Source organism: Myxocyprinus asiaticus, chromosome 22, assembly GCF_019703515.2.
Source record: "Myxocyprinus asiaticus isolate MX2 ecotype Aquarium Trade chromosome 22, UBuf_Myxa_2, whole genome shotgun sequence".
Classification (NCBI taxonomy): Eukaryota; Metazoa; Chordata; class Actinopteri; order Cypriniformes; family Catostomidae; genus Myxocyprinus; species Myxocyprinus asiaticus.
In genome coordinates this window covers 5,933,691-5,952,363 of record NC_059365.1, presented here as the reverse complement: position 1 = coordinate 5,952,363, position 18,673 = coordinate 5,933,691, and the positions used below count along the sequence as shown (strand labels likewise).

General features: G+C 36.3%; 1 protein-coding gene across 3 annotated transcripts in view; it reads right to left on the bottom strand.

Annotated features, from left to right (window-relative positions):
* The window catches only part of nlgn3a (neuroligin 3a), a 245,070-nt gene that overhangs the window by 108,487 nt on the left and 117,910 nt on the right, over positions 1-18,673 (bottom strand). The window lies entirely within an intron of this gene.

Sequence of the window (18,673 nt, the reverse complement as noted above, 5' to 3'; positions counted from 1 at the left end):
CAGCAGGTAATCGGAACAATTGCAAGTATGATAATGCTTTACAGTTCTATAAACAATTAAGTTAATATCGAATTACTTCCATTTTAGACATAATATGGCCGGTTATGTTTTTTTTTTTTTAATTTTTTTTTTTTTTATGGCTGTGAAATTTAATGCGGTAAATTTTGCGATTAATAGTTGGTTTAATGCGTAAAAGAAAATGTATGCAATTAATACCATATCCATTTTTTTAATTACTCCCTAAAACTTACCTGACATTTTTCCCCTCTTCCTATGGCTAAAATGTACATACATTTGTGCTCAAATGTTTGCATACCCTGGCAGAAATTGTGAAATTTTGGCATTGATTATGAAAATATGACTGATCATGCAAAAAAACTGTCTTTTATTTAAGGATAGTGATCATATGAAGCCATTTATTATCACATAGTTGTTTGGCTCCTTTTTAAATCATAATGATAACAGAAATCACCCAAATGGCCCTGATCAAAAGTTTACATACCCTTGAATGTTTGGCCTTGTTACAGACACACAAGGTGACACACACAGGTTTAAATGGCAATTAAAGGTTAATTTCCCACACCTGTGGCTTTTTAAATTGCAATTAGTGTCTGTGTATAAATAGTCAATGAGTATGTTAGCTCTCACATGGATACACTGAGCAGGCTAGATACTGAGCCATGGGGAGCAGAAAAGAACTGTCAAAGGACCTGCGTAACAAGGTAATGGAACTTTATAAAGATGGAAAAGGATATAAAAAGATATCCAAAGCCTTGAAAATGCCGGTTAGTACTGTTCAGTCACTTATTAAGAAGTGGAAATTTCAGGGATCACTTGATACCAAGCCAAGGTCAGGTAGACCAAGAAAGATTTCAGCCACAACTGCCAGAAGAATTGTTCGGGATACAAAGAAAAACCCACAGGTAACCTCAGGAGAAATACAGGCTGCTCTGGGAAAAGACGTTGTGGTTGTTTCAAGGAGCACAATACGACGATACTAAGAAGCCTTACTGCACCAATGCCACAAAAAACAACACCTTGCCATGCCTCACAGCTTCTGGCACACTATAATTTGGAGTGACGAGACCAAAATAGAGCTTTATGGTCACAACCATAAGCGCTATGTTTGGAGAGGGGTCAACAAGGCCTATAGTGAAAAGAATACCATCCCCACTATGAAGCATGGTGGTGGCTCACTGATGTTTTGGGGGTGTGTGAGCTCTAAAGGCACGGGGAATCTTGTGAAAATTGATGGCAAGATGAATGCAGCATGTTATCAGAAAATACTGGCAGACAATTTGCATTCTTCTGCATGAAAGCTGCGCATGGGACGCTCTTGGACTTTCCAGCATGACAATCATAAGCACAAGGCCAAGTTGACCCTCCAGTGGTTACAGCAGAAAAAGGTGAAGGTTCTGGAGTGGCCATCACAGTATCCTGACCTTAATATCATCGAGCCACTCTGGGGAGATCTCAAACATGCGGTTCATGCAAGACGACCAAAGACTTTGCATGACCTGGAGGCATTTTGCCAAGACAAATGGGCAGCTATACCACCTGCAAGAATTTGGGGCCTCATAGACAACTATTACAAAAGACTGCACACTTTCATTGATGCTAAAGGGGGCAATACACAGTATTAAGAACTAAGGGTATGCAGACTTTTGAACATGGGTCATTTCATTTTTTTCTTTGTTGCCATGTTTTGTTTTATGATTGTGCCATTCTGTTATAACCTACAGTTGAATATGAATCCCATAAGAAATAAAAGAAATGTGTTTTGCCTGCTCACTCATGTTTTCTTTAAAAATGGTACATATATTACCAATTCTCCAAGGGTATGCAAACTTTTGAGCACAACTGTATATACATTTACAGAAGGTACACGCTCGACTTGACTACACATCCTATCACAGAAACTGATTATGTGGACCAGTGCATAATAAACACCAGAGTGTATTTACTATGTGGAGAATGGAGACTTCACCCACAAGTGGTGAGACAGGTATGGGCAAGCTGCTGTATCTTTTGGCATTGTCCGAAAACACTCACTTTCAAAAGTGAAACCTTGCGAGAGAGACCCAGCATGTGCGTGGTAGAGACTGAACTGCGGCCAGTGAAATTCAAAGAACATTTTAACATGTACCTATTAAAATAATTAAAACAAATGATGATTCTTGCAAGTTCTTTGAGACAAAGTATAAAATATATTTATGATTGTATTTTAATGTTTGTTTTAATGTAAAATGTACCATGATTAATCGCAATTAATCACAGAAAATTGTGCGATTAATTAGTTAAAAATATATAATCCTTAGTTTTTTTTTCCATTTGTTTCACTAATAAAACTTGCTTCAAATGTACAAACTGGCAGCCTCGGATGGCATAAACTCAGACTAGCGAAATTACACAAACAACCAATCGTCCGAGTGCTGTCATGAATATTGGCACATTTATTGAAACGCCGCTTGTCTAATTAAATTAGAGGGCCGTAACTAACTGATCAATAATAAAAAAATAAATGTTCTGGTTTTATTAACATGAAATGTTCTCTCTCGAAACACCAAATGCTTCTGATTAAACAGCACATAATCACTGCTCAAATGCAATCTTTTCTCCTTTAGCTGGCAATCATTGCAAATCAACAGTGCTGGGCTTTCACTCTTTTTAATCTGTCTCACTCTGCCATTCTCTTTTAATCTCGCAGAACCAAAGAAACTCTGAACTCAGTGAGAATTGGAAAGAAAAAAAAGGTTAGATCTCTTTTTGTGTTTCATCTGTGCATCCTGCAATCCCAAGAGAGCCCTATCTACGCTCCTGTGCTGGTGCCAGGGCCACTGTTTGTTTGGATTTTTTTTATTTCCCCTCCACATCCCACAGAAATCTGCCTGACAGTTCAGCGCCACAGCTTTCCCCCTCAGGACTATCCATCAGATAAAATGTCATCACAGCTTTGTTTCCCTGCTGCCCATTGGTTGGCTGTTCGCACTGCCCACCTGAAACACAACAGCACAGTGGCTGAGAGCTTAGCCGCTCACACCAGCTTCCTTCAGATCATATTCTTTGAGGAAAAAGAAATGATTCTTGACAGAGTTTTAGCCTTCAAGGTAACCAATTAAGCATTAAAGCACAAATAAACCAGCTTGGACCAGCATGGAAAGTCATACTGGCCTTTTTTTCAGAAGAGTAGGCAGCTACTGTAACTAGGTTTTGAAATGGGGCTAACAACTCTCTCTCTAACAACAGAAGTCATATCTTAAATATCTTTGTGACAGTTATGATTGTCTTCAGGTTCTGAGTAATGAGGCTAGAAGAATCGAATGGCTGCTTCCTCTACTGAGACACCAAAGCATTTACTCTTGTCATTCCAAGTTAATGCTGCTTCGTGTATCCGTGTTTCAGACAGTCTAAACACACTCTGTGGCCGCGGAACCTCATCTCACATCCTATTCTCTCCCTCCTCCAGGAATAAAATAATAAAAGCGCTCCTGGCTCTGCTGGTAATACAATTAAATTTGACAACTGCGCTTTAAGGTGAGCTGACAGTGCAAAAATAGATGAGCCATTGTCTGGGAGAGACCCATGTCACAGCACGACACACTCCACATTTCCTGTTGAGCTGATATATAAAAACTACACTTACAAAAAAAGATATTTGCTGCTTGTTCAGTTTACTTAATTAAAATGAACTAAAGCAACACAATTCTTGAACATTTTGTCACAACTTGATTTTATTGCATTCTATCCATTTACATGTTTGAAATGGAAGTTTACTTAAACTATCTAAATTGGGACTACATGAATCATTTTTGTGGTTTTAACCTGTTGATGCTCATTGACCCCACCCATGGGCCTGACTTTAATTTGCTTAAATGAGTTCACTATATAGTGTGCTATATTTACTATATAGTGTGCTGTTCAAATGTTTCATAATGTTGACAAATTATACATCTGTATAATGCAACAGGTTTTTAAAGAGCACCTATTATGGTTTTTCATATATTACCTTTCATGTAGTGTGTTATATAGCTGTTTGTGAATGTAAAAAAGTCTGCAAAGTTTCAAAAATCAAAGTGCACGACAAATGGAGTTATTGACTCCCAAAAGAAAGAACCGATTCTGAACACCTGAAACGAGTCGTTAGTAATTCCAGACTTACTTCCTGTAATAACCTACGTAATTTGGTAACAAAAACCCCGCCTCTGGTCTTCATTGGCTGCGTGCGAACAGCTTTGACCCACCCTCAAACACTACACTAAGCAGTAGACCAATCACAACAGACTGGGACATCTGACCAATCAGAGCAGAGGAGGCTCTCTGAAAGGAGGAGTTTAGAATGAATCCTTTTGAACGGATCTTTGAACGAGTCGTTTTTGACACTGAAAAAAAAAAAAAGTTAATGCAATTTAAATTATGAGCAAATTAAAGTGTTTTTTGACCTTTGATGCATGTAAATCTATTGTATGAGACCTTTAAAACAAAATTAGGCACGTTTAAAAACCATAATAGTTGCTTTTTAATGTAGCATTGATTAATTTTTTTTTTTTAGCAAGGTGAGAATAGAAGGAGATTTGTGCATGTTTAAGTTGGAGTTTTAGGGGTTACCATTGTGGTGAAGAATGGCGCTTGTGCTTAGGTTGAGGATGGACTTTCATGTGATCTTTGATTCAAGTGATGTTTAACTTTATAAGCAGCTGCAATTAAACTGACAGGTTAACAGTTTCACTGTCCTTACACTTGCTAACCTAGCATATGACAATGATTACTAAAATAAATATGGTTGGGCCAACATAAGGAAATTAATTGAATAAAACCTTAGTAAATTAAGTTTGACGAACCTAATGAAGTTGAGTTAAAACTACTATAGTACATTGATTCCACCTTATCTTACTAAATTATGTTGGCTCAATGAAACTGACTTAATCTGAATGAAAGACATTAACATTGCTTGTTAAAACTGTCAAATTCAATTAAGTAAGGTTAATGACTTAATTGAGCGTATCCGCCAAAGACCTTCCTGTTTCAACCCAAATAGAAATCTGCTATATGATCAGGCTCATTTCAGACCGTTCTGGCGCCCTAAGCGAGATCCCTATTGCTGCCTCCGTTGGATGTCTGAATGTCTTTCATTTAGATTAAGTCAGTTATACCTATGCCTAGAAACAGCCCTGTATATGGCAATACATGTAAAACACACATCTAATATGTATGTTAATGTATCGTTTTCACTGACAGAATGTTAGTCAGACTTTCTCGTTAATACGTTTTTTTTTTTTTTTTTTTTTTTTGAATGTCTTAAAAATTCCCACAACAGTGTAATTTCCAGCATATCTCAAATTCTGTATTATGTTTAACAGAATTTTGTGATGGAAAGGACATTTTAAGTGTTTTTAAATAAAATGGTAGAATCCTTTATCTTGCTAAGGCTAATTTAATAGTTAACATTTTATGTATCCTAAATACACACAATAAAAAGTGCACTGAGTAACTTTTTGTCTTTGTGTCATCTTGGACTTATTATTAATATATGTAGAAATTAACATTAACCAAGTTTATTAAATGCTCTAAAAATATTCTTTATTCTGATTTTAAAGGTGCACTCAGTAACTTTTGTCTTTGTGTCATCTTGGACTAACACTGACACCTAGCGGCTTGGATGCAGCCAAATCAATAGTTTTCAGTTTCAGACGCCATTGTAGAAATGTATATTCACAGTCAGCCATGATTACTTTAATCAATGAGTGAAAGTGTCAAATAACAGGACAGTTACTAAAATTAAGCGAGTAGTATTCGGCTGGTCATGTGATTCTAGCATGGCAGCCCTCATGAGGGGACCCTCTCCATGTAGAATAAAACAGCTTTTATAAGGTTACTGATATGACTGGAGGCTCATGATTTTATACATATATTGCAAAATTACAATTCATGTCTTCAGGAGTTTAACTTTTGCATCTTTAAATACTATTTTCACACTTTATGCATAATTTGGTAATATTACAGCTTGACTGGAAATCAATATTCTGCTCACAAGTGATATTTCCCTTGATTTTTCTTTGTTTTCCTCAAACATCACGTCTCATATTTCATCTCAAGCATGCTCTTCACTAACAATTTTTTGACTTGGTTAACAAGTATACTAACTTTTGAATAAAACTTATTTGGGGGGAAAAAATGGTGGTGGAAATGACAGCACAATTGTGGGTCAGTTTTTAAAAAAAATAATTTACACACACTAAATATTGAAATGGCTTATGTTTATTTCACTCTTTTTTTAAACATTTAAATATGTAATCATTTGTATTTTAATAATGGATTTTTAGAGTTTAATATTGAAAGTCTGAGTTTGGGACAATAGAGCACAAGTGTGACTGCCCACTTTTTCAGCTGTCTGGGTTCCAGAAGTATTTTTCCCATTATTTTTTTCCATTGACTTTTTATAAAATCCTTCATAAAAGAGTTGTAAACCATGAACCAAACCAAACAGCTCCAAGGTAAATCACAACACCACAAACTTTGTTTTGAGGGAAAAAAATGTTTTGAAAATCAGACTTACAGTATTTACTGAGGGCACGGACTACAATCCCATGAAGCATTGCAAATGATTTAAGGCTGTTGATTATAAGTATAGAAACACTATATTTTAAGTTTATTGCAAAATATCATGATATGTACAAATATATAAGTAGTTTAAGGGTGAAGGGAGACCAACTCGATTATGTCATTCAAAGTGCGTCACGGGAGAGTGCAGTCGCTCGAGACAATTTTTGCGGGTTTCGTTAGATGTGGGTTTCTGATTGGTGGATCTTTCTCTGCTGTACCATGGGTAATGTAGTTGTCTACCATGAATTCTGCTATCAAACATGATTTTTAAACAATGAATTTGAAATAACACAGACGGGTGGCTTCAACGGAAGCATATACCATCAATGAACAAACTGGTATCTCACGGTAGGTCTGTCTTTAAAGTTTTATAAGTTATCGTTGAAAATCAATTTGTCTATGGGATAAATGAATGGGATTTTTACTTCCGGAACCAGACTGTTGCGCTCTATTCTAAAACAGTGCAACCTGTAAATAAAAGGCATTTAAAAAGTACCAAAAATAAATTATGATGGCCTGGTAAAAAATTTCCAAGTCAGTTTTAATGTGACCTTCATATAACAAAAAGAAGAAAAAAAATGAATCTGTTCTTTTTAATAAAAATCAACCCCAGGGACAAGAAGGTGACCAAAGTTAAAGAAACATCCATACAGTATGGCTATATCTCGGATTTCTGTATGGGTGTTAGGATGGATCATACAGCTATATGAGGTGAGCAGCCAGTGATATGTAACATCTTGACAACCATCAAGAACGCACTAGCAACCTAATGCCCTGGCTACAACCTAGAAAACCTTAGCATTGTAGCGTCAAGTTTTGCACGGACAAGAACCACTCACATTTTCTTCAAAAAATTTACAAATATAATTTAAATCTCTTTTCTCATTGGAGATGGTCAGACATCATTTTGAGAGTCCAGTCAATTGCACGTCAATGACTATTTGTAGTCCCCATGATACCTAATACCTGTCAATTCACCACATTTTTCTCATCATGTGAAGTGGGCTTGTTTCGCCTCTGTCTGCTGTGGGTTTGTGGGTAGATGGATCGAAAGAGGTCCTTCCTCCTCTTGTGATCTCTCATACCATATGTCTCTCTCCTTTTCCATCTTCATGTAAATGTCACATCATTTATTCCTGCGCTCTTGTGTTCTGAAGGTAAGGTGGCGCTCAAAGAGAGAGAGGAAGTAGGTCTCATTATTCAGAGTGCCCTGTGTCGGCCCACTCAAGGCCTTTGATGATATTGTGAAGTGACCTTGTGGTTGTTTGGTTTGCACATACATTACTGCAGCTCACCTGACAATCCAGAGATAGATAACACCACTTTCTCTTTATTTAAATTTTACAGACCAGAGGACATACGTTGTCAAATAAAGTGTTTGGAAATATCTAACTAAAAGTTCTGGCATGACTAACTTAACAACATTTTTAAGTGTAAAAGTAGCTCAAATGCTTACATTAACAATTATTCATTTGCCAGATGCTTTTATCTAATACTCTAATCTCTGTCTTGGACAGTACTTTTCAATTGCATCAGAAAAGTACTGTCCAAGACAGGGATTAGAGTACTGCATTATTATTATTATTTTATTTTTTTAAGTGTAGCTTTTCCTACACAAAAAAAAAAAAAAAAAAAAAAAAAAACACATTAACTGATTATTCAGTGTGATTCACTGATTACACTATACGACTACTCAACACTTTATTTATTTTTTGTACCGATATAAAAAATTAGAATATTACATATTATAAATAATATTTAAGTCAATGAATTTGACAAAATTGTACATAATAATACATTAGTTTGATTCATTTAGGTGAATCAGTGCATTTGGATGGTTCAAAAGCACCGGTTCACAAGAACGATTCACTTACTATGCAGCATGATTCACTAATTAAACAACATGACTACGCAGCACTTTGTCATCATTTTTTGTAGCGATATAAAATATTAGAACATTATATATTATACATACTATTATTATAATGTTATAAGTAATTGTAAGTTGTAGTTTTGACTCAGTTTTATAAAGTATGGTGTATAAACATACATACATATATATATATATATATATATATATATATATATATATATATATATATATATACACACTACCGGTCAAAAGTTTCGAAACACGACTGAAATGTTTCACATGATCTTAAAAATCTTTTGATCTGAAGGTGTATGCTTAAATATTTGAAATTAGTTTTGTAGACAAAAATATAATTGTGCCATCATATTAATTTATTTCATTATAAAACGAAAATGTAATATAAATAATTAAAAAAAAATGTTTTTAAATTGATGACTTGGACCAAATAATAAAGAAAAGCAGCCAATAAGTGCCCAACATAGATGGGAACTCCTTCAATACTGTTTAAAAAGCATCCCAGGGTGATACCTCAAGAAGTTGGTTGAGAAAATGTCAAGAGTACATGTCTGCAAATTCTAGACAAAGGGTGACTACTTTGAAGATGCTAAAATATAACACAGTTTTGATTTATTTTGGATTTTGTTTAGTCACAACATAATTCCCATAGTTCCATTTATGTTATTCCATAGTTTTAATGAATTTACTATTATTCTAAAATGTGAAGAAAAAAAAAATATAATAAAGAATGAGTAAGTGTTTCAAAACTTTTGACTGGTAGTGTATATAAGCTGTTTTTTGGTAGTTATCAGCGTGTTGGTGTGCATTCACTGTCCATTCATGGAACGCTACAGGACCACAGGTGCAACACTGAGCAATGAGGAATGGTCATCTGGCTGTGAAATTTGTTTTTATAATATTAATTGAGATCCTCAATTTGGCTCATATCAGGCTCTGGGATGTGGACTGAATCCCATTTGGAGTGTTATCTTGGACATGGAGTATCTCTGGATACTGAACTGGAGTAGAGCGTTTGAGTGGCAGGCGTCTACACTAATTAAACTGTGAGCACTATTAGTCTTGCTTATGAGCTCTTTCATAATTATGACAGATTCATTCATTATTTAAGTTAATGAGGTGGCTCCTGCCCAGATAGATATGAGTGTGGAGACTATAGTGGCTTCAGAGCTAATTTGCTGGGTTGTTATTAAAATCTCTGGATTTGCTTGAGCACCTCCAGCCATGAATCAATAAAAATAAAGAAGGGAAATCTACATCACATGACTGGTCATAGACACATGCAATGTGACTTGAATTCAGATCTAGTTCATCCATTCATGTATGAATTGAAGTATTCTATTTAAAGGGATAGTTCACCCAAGAATAAAAATTCTCTCATCATTTATTCCCCCTAATGTCATTCCAGATGTGTATGACTTTCTTTCTTTTACGGAACACAAACAAAGATTTTTAGAAGAATATTTCAGCTCTGTAGGTCCAAGTGAAACGTACAAAAATGTTGAAGTTCCAAAATGCACATAAACGCAGCATAAAAGTAATCCATAAAACTCCAGTGGTTAAATCTATATATTCAGAAACGATATGATAGGTGTGGGTGAGAAACAGATCAATATTTAAGTCAGTTTTTACCATAAATTACACTCCCTACCCAGTAGTAGGTGGTGATATGCACGAATAATGCAAATCCCCCAAAATAAAAGAAGAAGAATGTGAAAGTGAAAGTGGAGGTTTATAGTAAAAAAAAAAAAAAAGGACTTAACTATTGATCTGTTTATCCCCACATCTATCATTTCACTTCTGAAGATTTAACCACTGGAGTCTTATGGATTACTTTTATGCAGCCTTTACGTGATTTTTGAAACTTGATCACCATTCTGGTCTAGTCACTATTCACTTGCATTGTGTGGACTTACAGAGCTGAAATATTCTTCTACAAATCTTTGTTTGTGTTCAGTAGAAGACAGAAAGTCTTACACATCTGGGATGACATTACGGGGAGTAAATAATGAGAGATTTATTATTTTTGAGTAAACTATCTGAATAGTTCACCCAAAAATGATAATCATTTACTCACCCTTATGCCATCTTAAACTCATATAACTTTTTTCTTCCACAGAAAACAAACAAATATTTTTTGATTGGTACTGTGTATGATGTCTGTTTAATCCATACAATGCAAGTCAATGGGGTAAAAAATATTCAAGCTCCTAAAAGGACAAAGGCAGCATAAAGGTAATCCATACAACTTGATTGGTTTAATCCATGTCTTCTGAAGCAATACGTTTTGGCTTGGGAACGGACCAAATCATAACACCTTTTTCACTATACATCTGCAGTCTCATTAGCATGATCATGATTTCAAACTCTATTACACTTCATGGCACGAGGGTGAGCAAATGATATTCTCAAAAGAGAATAATATTTTTTGGGTAAACTATTCCTTTAATCAACACCCTGAAATTCAGCATAAATGCCATCATTATAAACATAACTAGATTTTTTACATTCACTAAAATATGAGTGGTTCTTGCCCATAAACAAAAACAAACACACACACACACACACACACACACACACACACACAAACACACAACTTTCAAATCAATTACATCAATTTCTAACTCGCTTGTGAGATTAACTTTGACAAACACAATGAACCTGGTTATTTGACCTTTTTTTCACCTGCCTTCACTGATGCAGCAAGGTTAGTCATGGCCCAAGGCCTTAACCTGTTCTTAGGATTTGTTCCATGCTAGTCAAAACCAGAAAGGTGTTGACAGGCCTATTAACCCAAGGGTCTGACTGTAAATATGGATATGAACTATAATTATGTACCTGTAATAAAAAAACAGTAAATTTATTCCTAAATTATTCATCAATTAACTCTTTTTTTTTTTTTTTTTCACCTGTGTGTATGTTGATGGCAATCCGTTGCTAAAGCTAAAGTTAAATAATGTTTCAAGTTGTCTGATTCAAACAAGAAATTGTATTGTTGCAGTCAAGGGCATAGGGTCAAGGGTTTGGTTTGAAAGTTGGTAGGGACATATTACAAGGAGGATAACATTGAAAATGTTGGTTTTAAGAAAATGCTAACATCAGTCTGGTAATATATGCAAAATAACATTATTTCCTCATATAAACTCAGCAAAAAAAGAAACGTCCCTTTTTCAGGACACTGTATTTTAAAGATAATTTTGTAAAAATCCAAATAACTTTACAGATATTTATTGTAAAGTGTTTAAACAATGTTTTCCATGCTTGTTCAATGAACCATAAACAATGAATGAACATGCACCTGTGGAACGGTCGTTAAGACACTAACAGCTTACAGATGGTAGGCAATTAAGGTCACAGTTATAAAAACTTGGGACACTAAAGAGACCTTTCTACCAACTCTGAAAAACACCAAAAGAAAGATGCCCAGAGTCCCTGCTCATTTGCGTGAACGTGCATTTGGCATGCTGCATGGAGGCATGAGGACTGCAGATGTGGCCAGGGCAATAAACTGCAATGTCCGTAGTGTGAGACGCCTAAGACAGCGCTACAGGGAGACAGGAAGGACAGCTGATCTCCTCGCAGTGGCAGACCACGTGTAACAACACCTGCACAGGATCGGTAAATCCGAATATCACACCTGCGGGACAGGTACAGGATGGCAACAACAACTGCCCGAGTTACACCAGGAACACACAATCCCTCCATCAGTGCTCAGACTGTCCACAATAAGCTGAAAGAGGCTGGACTGAGGGCTTGTACATCTGTTGTAAGGGAGGTCCTTACCAGACATCACCGGCAACAACATCGCCTATGGGCACAAACTCACCTTCGCTGGACCAGACAGGACTGGCAAAAAGTGCTCTTCACTGACGAGTCACAGTTTTGTCTCACCAGGGGTGATGTTCGGACTCGCGTTTATAGTCGAAGGAATGAGCGTTACACCAAGGCCTGTACTCTGGAGCGGGATCGATTTGGAGGGTCCGTCATGGTCTGGGGCAGTGTGTCACAGCATTATCGGACTGAGCTTGTTGTCATTGCAGGGAATCTCAACGCTGTGCGTTACAGGGAAGACATCCTCCTTCCTCATGTGGTACCCTTCCTGCAGGCTCATCCTGACATGACCCTCCAGCATGACAATGCCACCAGCCATACTGCTCATTCTGTGTGTGATTTCCTTCAAGACAGGAAAGTCAGTGTTCTGCCATGGCCAGCGAAGAGCCTGGATCTCAATCCCATTGAGCACATCCGGGACCTGTTGGATCGGAGGATGAGAGCTAGAGACATTCCCCCCAGAAATGTCTGGGAACTTGAAAGTGTCTTGGTGGAAGAGTGGGGTAACATCTCACAGCAAGAACTGGCAAATCTGGTGCAGTCCATGAGGAGGAGATGCACTGCAGTACTTAATGCAGCTGGTGGCCACACCAGATACTGACTGTTACTTTTGATTTTGACCCCCCTTTGTTCAGGGACTCATTATTCCAATTCTGTTAGTCACATGTCTGTGAAACTTGTTCAGTTTATGTCTTAGTTGTTGATGTAAGTCACATTTCCCATTTCTCTGGCCCACCACATTACATTTTAGCCTAATTTTTGTTTGTTTGTTTTTTTGAAGAATAAACAGGTTTAGAACTGACCACTAGGGCTTTACGATATGGAGGAAAAATGCCATATGTAAAAAGTTTTTGGATTATATGACAGAGACAAACTTAAGATTGATGTGTCAAATTCAGTTGTTTTTAGTAGATCTTTACTGAGAAAACTATGATATCCAGGGGACGTAAAATGACATTATTACAGATCATAGTTCGGATGCACATAGACTATCATTTAATTGCCAACAAAAGCCTTCATCAGCCAACTAACAAAGGACAATGCATCTATGTGAACTTCTGCAGTTAATCCAGGATGGACTTCAAAGACATTAGTCATTAATCTTAAAGTTAATAAAAAAAAAAAAAAACCTTTTTTAATTTTTATTTTAAAACAATGGACCTTAACGCTTCCTTAATTTATAAATGTAAAACCATGACTTGCACTGCACATAAATAACTAATATTGGCATTATATTCATGTTGTTTAGCCAGAGGGGAACTGGCCCCCACAGTGAGCCTGGTTTCTCCCGAAGTTATTTTTCAGCATTAACCATGGAGAAAAATGTTCCTTGCCACAGTCGCCTTCAGCTTGCTCACAGGGGTTCTAAATACATTTAATTTTTTTTTTTTTTTTTATGCACAATTTACAATCATATTTAATCAAACTACATGATGACTCTAAGACTTTATAGATATTACAGTTTCATTTTTTGTTAATGCATGATTTCCTGTAAAGCTGCTTTGAAATGATGTGTGTTGTGAAAAGCGCTATACAAATAAAAATAAATTGACTTGACATGACTATTTGAGTAGATTTGATTCCTTTTGGAAACTATTTAAACAAAACAAAAAAAAAAATCACATGACATGGTCTTGGAAAATGTCTCTAAGTGAACGATCGTACAGATGAAGGTACATTTGCACCAGCTCGCTATTAACTCTACACGCCAGTGTGTTTATAATGACTGATTTTGAATGAATGAACAAGGTAAACAAAATTAGTTTTGGCCTCAAGGTAGATGGAGCTTCAGGTCACACCTACCGATGATATGGACCAATGGCAGTAAGGTGTTAAGCAGTCGGTTAGAAGTTTTCCTAAAAGTTCACCCAGGTGCGCTGTTACGAACCACCGAAAATGCAAGAACACCTTCTTTTTGGCCAGATTTTCTACTAAATGACGCCACACCCGTTCGTTCTTCAATTTTGTATGAAGTATACAGTAACTGGGCCTTTACTGGCCATACAAAAAGAATCCCCCACTGGGCCGCATGCAAAACTCAGGACGTTTTTTTTTTTTGTTGTTGTTTTTTTAGACAGAAAACATTTGTACACGAAAATATGCTTGTTTAAATACATCAATTTCAAGGATTGGACCTGCAATACAAATGGAAATTCGCCCGTGTAATTTCTAGAAATTTATTTTTTAAAATCTATATGCCGTAAACAAAAAGACTGTGATTGGTGCATCCTAAACAGCACTGAGAAAAGTAAATTGTGCCATGTGACAATACTGTTTCTGCACAGCTCTAGAAGAGGTGGAAAATAATTTAAACATGTTAAAGTATTTTCTATGTGGGAAAATGTCCCATATGTTGGTGAGGACATTTCTCATTTTTTAAAAGTTGGTAGGACATGTCCATACCATCCCTACCTAAATCTACACCTATGGCTGCAGTGTAGAGGAAAACCAAAAGACTCTCATTATTGCCATAAAATTTATATTGCGTCATCAAAAGCTGATTCCGATAAAAGTACTCCCCAAATAGACTATACATAAAAAAATGTAAATTCTGTCATTATTTACTCATCTTCATGTAGTTATAAACATGTATTATATTATACAGGTTTGGAACAACATGAGGGTGAGTAAATTATGTCAGAATTTCTATTTTTGGTTGAACTATCCCTTTAAGGGTTAGGCTGTTATCCAGATTTATCCACTATGGCATTTGTCGAAAAAATGTCACTTGTTCTCGACAAGTTGTCATTCACGTGATACTTGGTCCATGGAGAGCTAAAACAGCAAATCCTTTATTTTTCCAAAATTTCATCCACAATAGAGCGATGTATCAGTCTCATCGAGATATGTCAGGGGCTAATTGTTAAAAATGTAGTTATTGAGCCGAGTTTGCCCTTGCTGGTGCCCTGAAGGACTAGCATCAAATACAAATAGCCTCCCTGTAATATTGGCATTCTACTGAGGATCTCTTGACTTACCCGTGCCATAATATTGTTGTAATAATTGGAGCTCAGGGGCCATCAAATATCATGCCAGTTTGTTCAATTGATTCAGACAAGCCAAGAAAAAGAGAGGGGGAAAGAAAAAATTAACCATCCAAAAGTCAGCCAAAAATTACACAGCTAGACAAACTCCTCAGGGGAAGAGACACCGAAGAATTTATGTGCTCAAACTGCATAGGCCCCCATGGCAATTTGAGTTGCTGAGCTGTATTGGTTTATAATTCTTCAGGTCTGTATGTAATCAAATATTACTCAACTGTTGTACAATATACTTAATAATTTGTGAAAACAGTAGATAATATATCCTGAACAGTGCCATGAACTTAATATAAAATAAAAAAAGACATAAAATTCCTTTCTCTTGGTGCGAACCCGAGTCCGTTTGACATCAGAACTTTGTTTGTTTGGTTGTTTGCAGTGGTATAACTACAGCAGTTCAGGGTGTGCAGTCACCTTGGGGCCCAGGGTGAAAGGGGGGCCCGCGACAGCTGCCTGTAAGGAAACGATGAGGAGACCAGGTTGTCCATACACATATGATTTTCTTTTTTCTACTGAACACAAAAGGAGAATATTTGTCATTTTTTGTTGAAGTGAAATTTAAGTTGTTATTTTCAGAAAATATTCGCTGCAGCTCTCAAATATTAGCGAAAAGGGAAGATTTTCAGTTAATAATGACTTTAATTTCGGTCTGTCATCACACAAAGCATATTATAGAGTATGGCTTCGGAAGACTGTGGACTACTGTTATTTTGTAATTGTTGGACCTTGAAAGCGTCTCTCCCCATTCACTTTGATTATATGGAAAAGACCAGCATAAATATTTTGCCTAAATTTTATTTTATTGTTCCATGGAAGAAAGAAAGTCATACAGGTTTGAAACGACACAAGGGTGAGTAAATGACAGAATTTTCATTCCTAGTATAAGCAACACTGTTATCTTCCTGAAACAGCTGTCACTCTATCTAAATTCAGCAGCTTTCAGAGCATTTACACTGTAATGTTGATTTAATTGCTCTGCCTGTGTGCTCATTATCATTTGCCCAGTCCAACATCGAGAGACATGTGTACAGCCAAGAAAACGGAGGACATGTCAAACCAAAAACCAACATTTAACATTTCATTTACAGCTTTTAAATGTTAAGCAGTGATGGACAGTGATGTATTGTGACATAACCTTTTGACAGCATTCCAATGAGAATGCTGAATAATCTTTACACATCAAAAAAACAGACACACTGAGAGGTTAATGGAGAAGGTCATGGCACTAGCATGCAGTCACGCAGAAGAAGGCATGTGGTCGTGGAACACATGGCACAAAGCCAATACAAGAGCACCGACCCATCATACATTAGTGGCTCACATTAGCATTTTTCAAAAGCACCGTGATCATGGTGTTCGTTTTTATTTTTTGATATACAGAACTGATCATAGAGCTGTTGAGACATGCTGAAAATGTTGAATACAAATAATAAATAGGGTGAATCGCACAAAGAAATATGGGGGTTTTGGGGTGGTCCTTATTTATAATGTTGCAATGAAAAAAATCTTAATTGTCTTAAAATTATGCATCATTTTCTTTATGCAAATCATAGTTAATCTTTAAAATCAGGATACATTTGATTCATGATTCAGTACAACAAACTACAATGATGTATACTTAGAATTGCATGTTACACTTTATATAATATATTTATATAATTATTTTATTATTAATATAATGGGGGGGTTGCTCAAATGTACTTTTGAAATGCAATATATATATATATATATATATATATATATATATATATATATATATATATATATATATATATAATATTTATTTATTTATTTTAATTGTGGCGTGAAATAGGACCTCTATATTTCATACATCATCACTTGCATGACCTAAACTTGATTACCACTTGACCATAACACTTGCGATATGGTACACCTGATATATGCATGTGGTTAAACATAGCACATACAGTCATTACCTGAAAAAGCAGATATCATCAGAGATTGCTAAGATATTCATGTGGAGGTGGTGTGCTATATAAACCGTGACGTGCCGGGGGGAAAAACGCTTGACAGGAACTTTCTCAGCGAGAATGTCAGAGAACACCTGAAGCTACTGTATTCAAACACTACATGCTAATTAATGAGCACACAACTTCCATATTTTCCTGAGGGAGTTGAGTTGAAGTATTGGGCAAACCCAAGTCTATGATAATATTAACACTGTGCAATGAGATTTTCATCTGTGGTGTGTTTTCAGTCGACAAAGGTATAGAAATTAGATATTAGAGAAACCAAATCATTGCTACTGTATGTTGCAGAACTAGTTAGCTGCATTGCTGTCTATTGCCTATATAGGCAGCTACCTTCTGAGACAGCTCGTGTTGCCGGAAGTCACTGTGCTCTCATTGAAAATTAATGGGATGACGTTGCTGTCTCGCACAATATCACTGGTGGTGTGAATGGGGCTTAAAGCACCTTGAGAAGCTACCTTAAAAGGTGTTATATAAAAACAAAGTTTATTATTATTATTTTTATAAGGTCTAAAAAGATGACTCAACACCTTTCGGAAGTGTCATGTACAGTATACGTTCCAGGTGAAGTTCAATTTCCCAATGACTAAGAATGATTTCCTACTATAAAATCAGATACACTGGCAGCCAAAAGTTTGAAATAATGTACAGATTTTGCTCTTATGGAAAGAAATTGGTACTTTTATTCACCCAAGTGGTATTCAACTGATCACCATGTATAGTCAGGACATTAATAATGTGAAAAATTACTATTACAACTACTTCAAATATTTCTCATCAAAAAATCCTCCATGTGCAGCAATGACATCTTTACAGATCCTTGGCATTCCAGCTGTCAGTTTGTCCAGATACTCAGATGACATTTCACCCCACACTTCCTGTAGCACTTGCCATAGATGTGGCTGTCTTGTCGGCACTTCTCACGCACCTTACAGTCTAGCTGATCCCACAAAAGCTCAATGGGGTTAAGATCCATAACACTCTTTTCCAATTATCTGTTGTCCAATGTCTGTGTTTCTTTGCCCACTCTAACCTTTTCTTTTTGTTTTTCTGTTTCAAAAGTGGCTTTTTCTTTGCAATTCTTCCCAAAAAAGACCCCCTGAGTCTTCTCTTTACTGTTGTACATGAAACTGGTGTTGAGCGGGTAGAATTCAATGAAGCTGTCAGCTGAGGACATGTGAGGCGTCTATTTCTCAAACTAGAGACTCTGATGTACTTATCCTCTTGTTTAGTTGTATCTGGGCCTTCCACATCTCTTTCTGTCCTTGTTAGAGCCAGTTGTCCTTGAAGACTGTAGTGTATACCATGTATGAAATCTTCAG